The following is an 8,403-nucleotide window of genomic DNA, read 5'->3' as shown; positions in this document are numbered from 1 at the left end:
CATGGATGGGACTGGAGGAGATTATGCTAAGTGAAATAAGTCAAGCAGAGAAAGTCAATTATCATATGGTTTCACTTATTTGTGGAACATAAGGAATAGCATGGAGGACATTAGGAGAAGGAAGGGAAAAATGGGCGGGGGGAATTGGAGGGAGAGATGAACCATGAGAGACTATGGACCTGAGAAACAAACAGGGTTTTAGAGGGGAGAGGGGAGGGGGGAGGGGGGATTGGTTAGCCCGGTGATGGGTATTAAGGAGGGCACGTACTGCATGGAGCACTGGGTGTTATACAAAAACAATGGATCGTGGATCACTACATCAAAAACTAATGATGTATTGTATGGTGACTAACATAACATAATAAAATTAAAAAAAAAGATATCTCCCATTTATATATGAAGTATACATGTTAAAAAAAAAAGCGGGGGGGGAGCCAAAGGAAAGAAGCCAAGTATAATTTATCCATATTTTATTTCATTCCATCCTGTTTTTAAAGTTAAAAAAAATGCTAATCAAATATTGGTATAGTTCTTGAGCTTAAACAAGTCTATATCATGTTTTTTGATGAGGCTGTAACAACATTGATAGATCAAATTTCTAGTAAAGAGATTGAGTCAGTAATCAAAAACCATAGCAGCATTGCGGATTGAAGAACACCTCACAGGTCAAAGTTAACTATCAAGAGACATTCATCAAAGTAATCCCACCATCACATTAACTGAGTTATGGGAAGAAACAAACCCTCATGGTCCTGGATAAATGAAAAATTCATTTAAAAAGTAATTTTAGTTTGCTAAATTTTTGCAGCTCTATATATTTGTGAGACATCCCAACTCTGAGCTTCTTATCTCCAGCAGCCTGTACCTTTGTTCCTCCTCAGTCACCCTGTTCCCAGGGTCACATCCTGAACCACCATCTCCCAAAACAGTTTAAATATCCCACAGATTATAGCCCTCCTCGTTCTAGAAATCGCACTCCGTTGCTCCGGATACATGTGCTCTTTAAGCTCACTGAAGTTTCTGATGCTCTGACCACCTCCACTTTCTTGCACTCCCCCACCCCAGCCCTCACCGCCTCCCTGTCTGAATTCCTTCTGATCCAGCCTACACGTTATGGCACATCATTTCAACAAATTCCTCGTCAGAATCACTTCCCTCTGTGCCAGCCCTGCTCACTGAAGACCCTTCTCAGGCCTATCATTTGCTTTCTCTGCTCTTGTGCCCAGACTCCTGAAGACTGACACAGAACATCATGCTAAATATATGCTGCCTCTTACCTCAGCTGACCACCCCAAGTCACTCTGATTAGCCCTATTTCCATTCCTTTCAGTGGCTGTCCCTAAGGTCTGTCACTCCCTCCAGGCATCATATCGTCTCCCCATCCTCTTCTCCCTGGGCAGGTGTTACCTCACAGTTTACAGGGGAAAAAAAGAAAAAAAAAGTGTCTATCAGGAAAGACCTTTCTCATCCTCCTTTCCCCACAGAAATATGCTTATTGAGAACTGTGCCATCTTTTTCTCATGTCCTAAAGGAAGAAAACTTCTAATACTGTCCCTCCATCTGTTCTTTAGATCCTATCTGCTCTCAGTTACTCAAGGTCTTTATACTCTCCATGACCTCTTCTCTTTCCTGCATCGTCAACTTCCTCTCAGCTGGATCCTTCCTTCAGCACCATATAAATTTGTTCACCTTTTTCCCATTTAATAAAGAGCCTACCTTTGACCTCTCCTTACTTTTTCCCTTCTCAAGTACCCTTCCCATAAGAGTACTTCCTGTCTCCACATTCCCTTTTGCATCCCTCAGCCTTTTGCTGTTTGCTGCTACTTCAACCACACTATTGAAATCACTCTTGCTAAAATCATTTCAATCACTTCCAAGGTCCAAATTTAAAGGCTAGGTTTTTATTCTCTTACTTGACCTCCCCGCAGTATTTGGTGCTCTTGGTCAATCCCACGTCTCCAAGTGCTTTCTCCTGGTTCTAGAATAACATTCTCCCTATTCCTCCTCTAACCTTTCTCACCAATCTTTCTCAGTCTGCCTCCTGGTCTCTTCTTTCTGTCCATATCAAAAAAATGTTTAAAAGCAGATTGGCTGTCATCCCAGTGAATTTCTGGGCTGAGCTCAACATAGCAAGTCTTCATCGTGACAATATTGTGTACATTGTGGCCGCCAGCACACAGGCCTGTGGGCTTGAATAGTCTATATGTCATAATCACGGAGTTTGGTGGCAATGTCAGTTTACAGCAAGTCATATAGGGTGCTTTCAGTTGCCCTGACAGGGAGGAAGGGGGCCTCACTGCTGTGCCAGAGGGCAATTACATTTGGGAACGTGTACACTTGCACACATCTCAGGAAATATGCACTCCCTAGATATGGGCATGGCCTGCTTTTTCATCAGTCATAAAGCATTGTGCCCTTGCATCTGAGGCTGGTAAACATTTTGATCGGTGAGCAAGATACCTGCAAAATTGGTGACTGGTTGCGCTGAGAAACTGCAAGATCTGTGCTTCCGCAGACTCCTCCGTACCACCCAGATGGCACACACACCCACCCGGCCCCAGAACTCCTAAAAGGAGAGACCATGTGACCGAAGCTGACATCTGTTCCTTTGTCATCACTCTCTGGCAAGTGACTAGCAAGGAGCTGCCTTCTCAGGAGAGCTCTACACTGCAGCGGCCTATAACCTTCATCCATCTCTCTCAGCAGCCGTCTTCACGGACTGTCTCTGGGAAAAGGCTGGAGAAGATCATCCAATGCTGCTGGGCAGCCAGGGCTTTGCAGCCTCCAAGTGCAGAACTTGTGGTTGACTTTAACTCTTTAAAAGCTAAATTTGGGGGTGCCTGACTGGCTCTGTCAGTAGAGCATGCGGGGTCGTGAGTTCAAGCCCCACATTGGGCATGGAGCCTACTGTAAAAAAAAATTTTTTTAAATTAAAAGCTGAATTTGGCTGACTCTAAACCTGTATCAAGATAAGTTTTTGTCTTTGTTTCTATTCATTTTTAAAGAAGTGAAGATGTAGGAAAAAAAAAACACTGATAGGAGGGATTTTTAGAAAATAAAGGTACTAAAAACTTAAAGAAATTTTCCCAAAGCTTGGAAACTTTATTATCTGTGATTCTACTTCCTTTGAATAAGCATTAATTGAATTGGAGAGCTAAGACTAAACCATATATACAGCCTATATATAATTTCTGTGATATGAGTGCGTAAGTGCAGAGAGGCTTTGATTTCATCAGATAATGAGGCTGGAAGACAGACTGCGTGGGCTCACAACTTGGCTTTGAAACTCGCGGGCTGGATGAGCTTGAACAAGTCACTTATTTCTCTCTGCCTGTTTACTCATCTATAAAATGGCGTTAAGTTCTGTGCCCAGGTGCACGATTGCTCTAGCAGCCGCCCTGTCAGTGCATGCAAAGTGCTCGGCCCCGTGCCTGGTGCATTGCGGTCACTCCGGAAATGAGAGCTTGCTGATATTGTTACAGCTATTGTTAGGATGCTGACTTCTCCTGAAGCAAAAAAAAGTCAGAATATAAAAATAATAATAAAAAAATGAGCGCGTCACGTTGAACCTAAAAAATGGTCATAAAAACTCTTTTAAAAAAAATCTTCAAACCAGAAATTTCTGTTCACCTTGTATATTTATTTATGTTACTCCCCTAACACACACTCCTTAGAGTGGCCTAAACAGTTTGAAAACTCTATTATTCAATAAGCAAGAAAATGCCAAGAATCTAAAATCTGTCTAGATTAAATAACTGCATTCAATGCCCTCTCAAAAATCTGTATTCTCACAAAAAGGGATGAGAAAAGACAGCAAAACCGTATCTCAAATATATTATTCTCATTAGTCTCTCCTGCTTTCTTTTCTTTACTTTTTTATTTTTGGTGTCAAGACAAAGGCCTTAGTCTCTCTAGTCTAATTCTAGAGCTTTAACGGTAGCAAATATACTAATTGTGCACCTACCGTGTGCCTGGCATTGTTCAGGGCACTAGGGATGGTCTCTGCTTTCATGAAGCTTAAAGTCAACTGCGGCTCTTAAAAATGGGTCTAGTGCTATTTTGTCAATTGTCAGTATTGTCTATGTTCATCTCTTAACATTGTATATTAAACTAAAATTGGCATTTTAAAGTTTAAATAACAGTAACATAAATATTAAATGCTGGAATCAAGAATAGAAGTCAGTCTCTTTGCATGTTTTCATTTATTTTTTTTAAATTGATCAAATGCCTACTCTGTGCTAGAAAATGGGAAAGATAGTAATTATCTTTTTCAGAGATGTTTCTTTTATATAAAATTAGAAAGCAGAATACTGCTATCATTATAGATCTTATTGAACAGTTCCGATAAGTGGCTTTTTTGGTTTTGCTGGAATCTAAATGCATCACTTTCAAATTTTGGGTGAGTGGAACATAAAAAAAGTCTTCAACAATTTATACTTCAGATTCATTAAGGTAAAACATTTCCACATAGAGTTTCTTCAAGAAGAAAGCATATTTCACAATATGCATAACTGTGTTTCTTTACTTAACTGGAATGAACTAAATATTGACAAATTCATCTCTAAGAAACCAATTACAAATACAATTAATAAAAGTCCCCTGCTTCTAACATGTCTTTCATCGTATTACATGTAATTCATGATAGAGAAATATGTCATTAATAATCATAATTATGTAATGTCACAATCATCCAGGTGTTCATTAAATTAACAAATATTTATGTAATCCTCATAATGGTCTGGTAGGACAAGCTACATCTTCTTTTATTCTGTATAATGGCAAAAAGGAGGTATTTTAAACATGGTGTATGATATAATAATAGCTAATATTTATTGATTGCTTACCTAATAAAGTACTTTCCTTATATCAATTAATTTAATCTTAATAAGTCTTGCTGATGGATACTGTTATCCCCATTGTAAAGTTGGGGAAACTGAGGCACAGTGACAGAGACCCACCCACAGTGACACAGACACACTAGGAAGAGACAACTCTGTAGCCTGGTTCAAGGTCCTGTTCTTGGCCTCCATACTGTTATTCTCATGTAGCAGTCTCCTTCCCAAAACAATGTGCTGCTATCTATTTGCTCAAACATAAAAGTTTTTCTTCCATTTTTTTTAATCCTAAGAAAAATGTTCAAAAGTATGACCTGCTTCTGTGTCTCCTATCAAGTAATAATGGCTCTGGTGTTCTGGGCATTGATTTAGGTGCTTCTTTTTATCTCTAGGTTCTTTGAAAGCACCTATCATTATAATGCCTGTGCGCTCAGACAAATATATGAGCCATGCTTTAAAGAAGAGAGATAAATTTCCTCCTGGTCTCTATTACATTTTAATAGTGTGAAGAATAATGCAGTGGACAGATAATGGAGTAAGGCAAGGAATTGTGGGAGGAAGCTTCTTTAATGTTTTTTGGCTGAATCACCAGATAAAAACTCAGACCTTGGCTACCCTGGGGTAGATTTCTGAATCTTGGACCAAAAAGACAGAGAAATAATAGTAACACTATGGTGCAATAATATAAACCCTGTGATATACATCTTATCCATGAGATTTATAGTGGAGGACGATGCTAAATGTTAAAGCGTTTTAATTAGGTTTTCTTGGACTTCCAATAATAACTGTCTTTGGACAAGATACACAGTGAGTCTGTCTTATAATGAATTCCACAGTATAGAACAATCAGAGCACTGCTAGAGAAAGAATCTAAGTTGTTTACATATCAGGTACAACTGCACAAATTATCAGTGAAACAAAAATGCCATGTATAAAGATACTAGAAACACATCAGGATGAAACCTAACTCTACGTTCTCATGTTTTCACATTCTCTGGGGCGTGAGTGCCTTCCTTTCCTGGTTTATTTGCTTGTAAATAATTTAGTTAATTTAACAATTTTAGTTTTATTGGGTTCTGTTTTCTCTAAGTTGGGAATGGAATGGAGGTGTCTTCAGCCCTATGTTCAGGCTCTGCCCCTGTGGGAGATCTCTGGAATAGGAGTCCTGGCCATTTGTCACTCTCACTTATCATAGTTTGTCAGGCTTCAAGTCAGCGGCAGAGAGGTGAGAACTTGTCTCACAAGGGCCCGTCTTACAAACGCCTTCTGAAATTGTTCCTGCTAGTGGCAGCGTGCCAAGAGCAGCTGGTGCCCTGGGGAAAGGCAGGGAGCCTCCCAGTTAGAAATAGCTCTGTGGATCACCCCCCAAAAGCCATGCTTCTTGCAGCTGCCGTGAAGGCTGTGGACGCAAGGAAGTTGTTTAAGTTCGGTGTTAGTTCCAAATGTCACGTTTGGTGACATAATTTTGAAAGAAGAAAATTAATTATGATTTAAGTTCAGTAACTTAGAAGACAAATTACAAAAGAAGTGCAATAATTTACATTACCAAAACACGCTTGACATTCAGAATTTAAAGTACTTTTCATTCCTGAAATGAATATAGTTCCTATTATTGCCCAGAGAGATTTGTAGCTTAGTGGTTCTGGACTTTTTGATCTTATTTATGCTAAGTGAAATGTGCAGTACCTGATACTTTTTAAAAATATAAAGCATAACAACATTTATGTGTGAATATGATAATATTTACACAGAAATTTCTCACCTTATATTGCTCCAAAATATATGTAAGAAAAAGTTAACTTGAATTAATAGTGTGCTTATGAAGAGACTTCCTAAAGGTGGATCTTTCACTTCTAAATCCACTTTCACCTTTCTTACAAGTTACCTGGATTATAATTAGAATATTTTATTGTTATTTAATCTTTATTTTCTTACAGCATTTGTGGTCAGCCTTTTTGAGTAACATTACATGATAAAATCACGTTATATTAATCTTCAAAGTGACTGCGAATAATCAGTGGTGATGGAGGTTAGTTCGTTTTATGCTGATTTCTTTTTGTTGCTGATGTTTGACTAAAAGCAACATACAGTAAGAGAAGGCTAGTAAGATATTGATCCTGAATAAATGACTCACCTTAGACATTGTTTTGTTGGACATCTGTGTCTTCTCTCTCGTTTCTATATCGAGCTGTCAGTCCTCACAGTACTGAGTTCACAAAAAGTCATAACTTCTGTACTGTTACATTCTACCCATCATTACATCATACTGTTCAACATTATAACTACTGTACTATGATATATTTCTTTCTTCCTTAGTCTTATTTTTACCTAAGCTTTTTAGTTACTAAAAATTTAAAACAAGTATCTTTATTTCTAAAATCAAATCAGTACAATCATAATTATCCAGTTTATATATTGTTATTTTTGAAATCTGTAGCCATATTCATCACTAAAAAATAGTATTTTATTTTTATTTTTTAATTTTTTAAAGATGTATTTATTTTATTTTTTTAAATTTTTTTTTTTAAAGATTTTATTTATTTATTTGACAGAGAGAGACACAGCAAGAGAGGGAAGACAAGCAGAGGGAGTGAGAGAGGGAGAAGCAGGCTTCCCGCTGAGCAGGGAACCCGATGCGGGCTCGATCCCAGGACCCTGGGATCATGACCTGAGCTGAAGGCAGACGCTTAATGACTGAGCCACCCAGGCACCCCAAGATGTATTTATTTTAGAGAGGGGGGCAGGGGCAGAGGGAGAGGGAGAGGGAAAGGGAGAGAATCTCAAGCAGACTCTCCACCAAGCGTGGAGCCCAATGCCAGGCTTGATCTCACAACCCTGAGATCAAGATCTGCATGGAAATCAAGAGTAGGATGCTCAACCAACTGAGCCACCCAGGCATCCCTAAAAAATAGTATTTTAAAAGGTACACAGCTCATTGCTCTGTCTCAGTGTCTGATCTGATAGCCTTTGATGTTCTTCCATAGTTTATGTGAAACCCTAGAGAACAAGAGATACTGGTATAAATAACATCGAGAATCCTAAATCAGAGAACCTGAGCTCTAATCCTGAGATTGTCACCTAAGAGCATTGTGACATTTAGAGAAATCCATTTTTGTATGTATAAAACTGGAATAAGACATCCTTTCTCCTTGAGTCGTTTTGAGGGTTTACGAGCTATGATTTATTAAGTGGCCAACACCATGCATGACCTCCAATAGGTGGTCAGTGCATGTTCCTTTTCCTTCCCTCATTTGAGTCCCAGTTTCCTCATCTGTAAATCAGCAATAATAACACCTTGATAGTTCAGTGGGGTACGAGAGCTGGCTTATACCAGCTCATGAGAGCTACTTGCTAAATTTTTAGGAACTTTGCAAACCAGTTTTTAAACACAGCCAATAATAAAGATTAAATGATATAAATTTACAATTAAATAAACTATATTAAAACACAGAGGTAGTATAGGGCGCCTGGGTGGCTCAGTCGTTAAGCGTCTGCCTTCGGCTCAGGTCATGATCCCAGGGTCCTGGGATCGAGTCCCACATCGGGCTCCCTGCTCGGCAGAAAGCCT

General features: G+C 39.0%; 1 pseudogene; it reads left to right on the top strand.

The window, feature by feature from the left end:
- Positions 1 to 2,072: 2,072 nt before the first annotated feature.
- Positions 2,073 to 3,038, top strand: LOC102732338 (proto-oncogene serine/threonine-protein kinase mos-like; annotated as a pseudogene).
- The last annotated feature ends 5,365 nt before the right edge of the window (positions 3,039 to 8,403 follow it).

This window comes from Leptonychotes weddellii, chromosome 8, assembly GCF_054177405.1.
Source record: "Leptonychotes weddellii isolate Sample4059 chromosome 8, ASM5417740v2, whole genome shotgun sequence".
Lineage (NCBI taxonomy): Eukaryota > Metazoa > Chordata > Mammalia > Carnivora > Phocidae > Leptonychotes > Leptonychotes weddellii.
The sequence above is the reverse complement of the archived record's forward strand: the minus strand, read 5'-3'. Positions and strand labels throughout refer to the sequence as shown.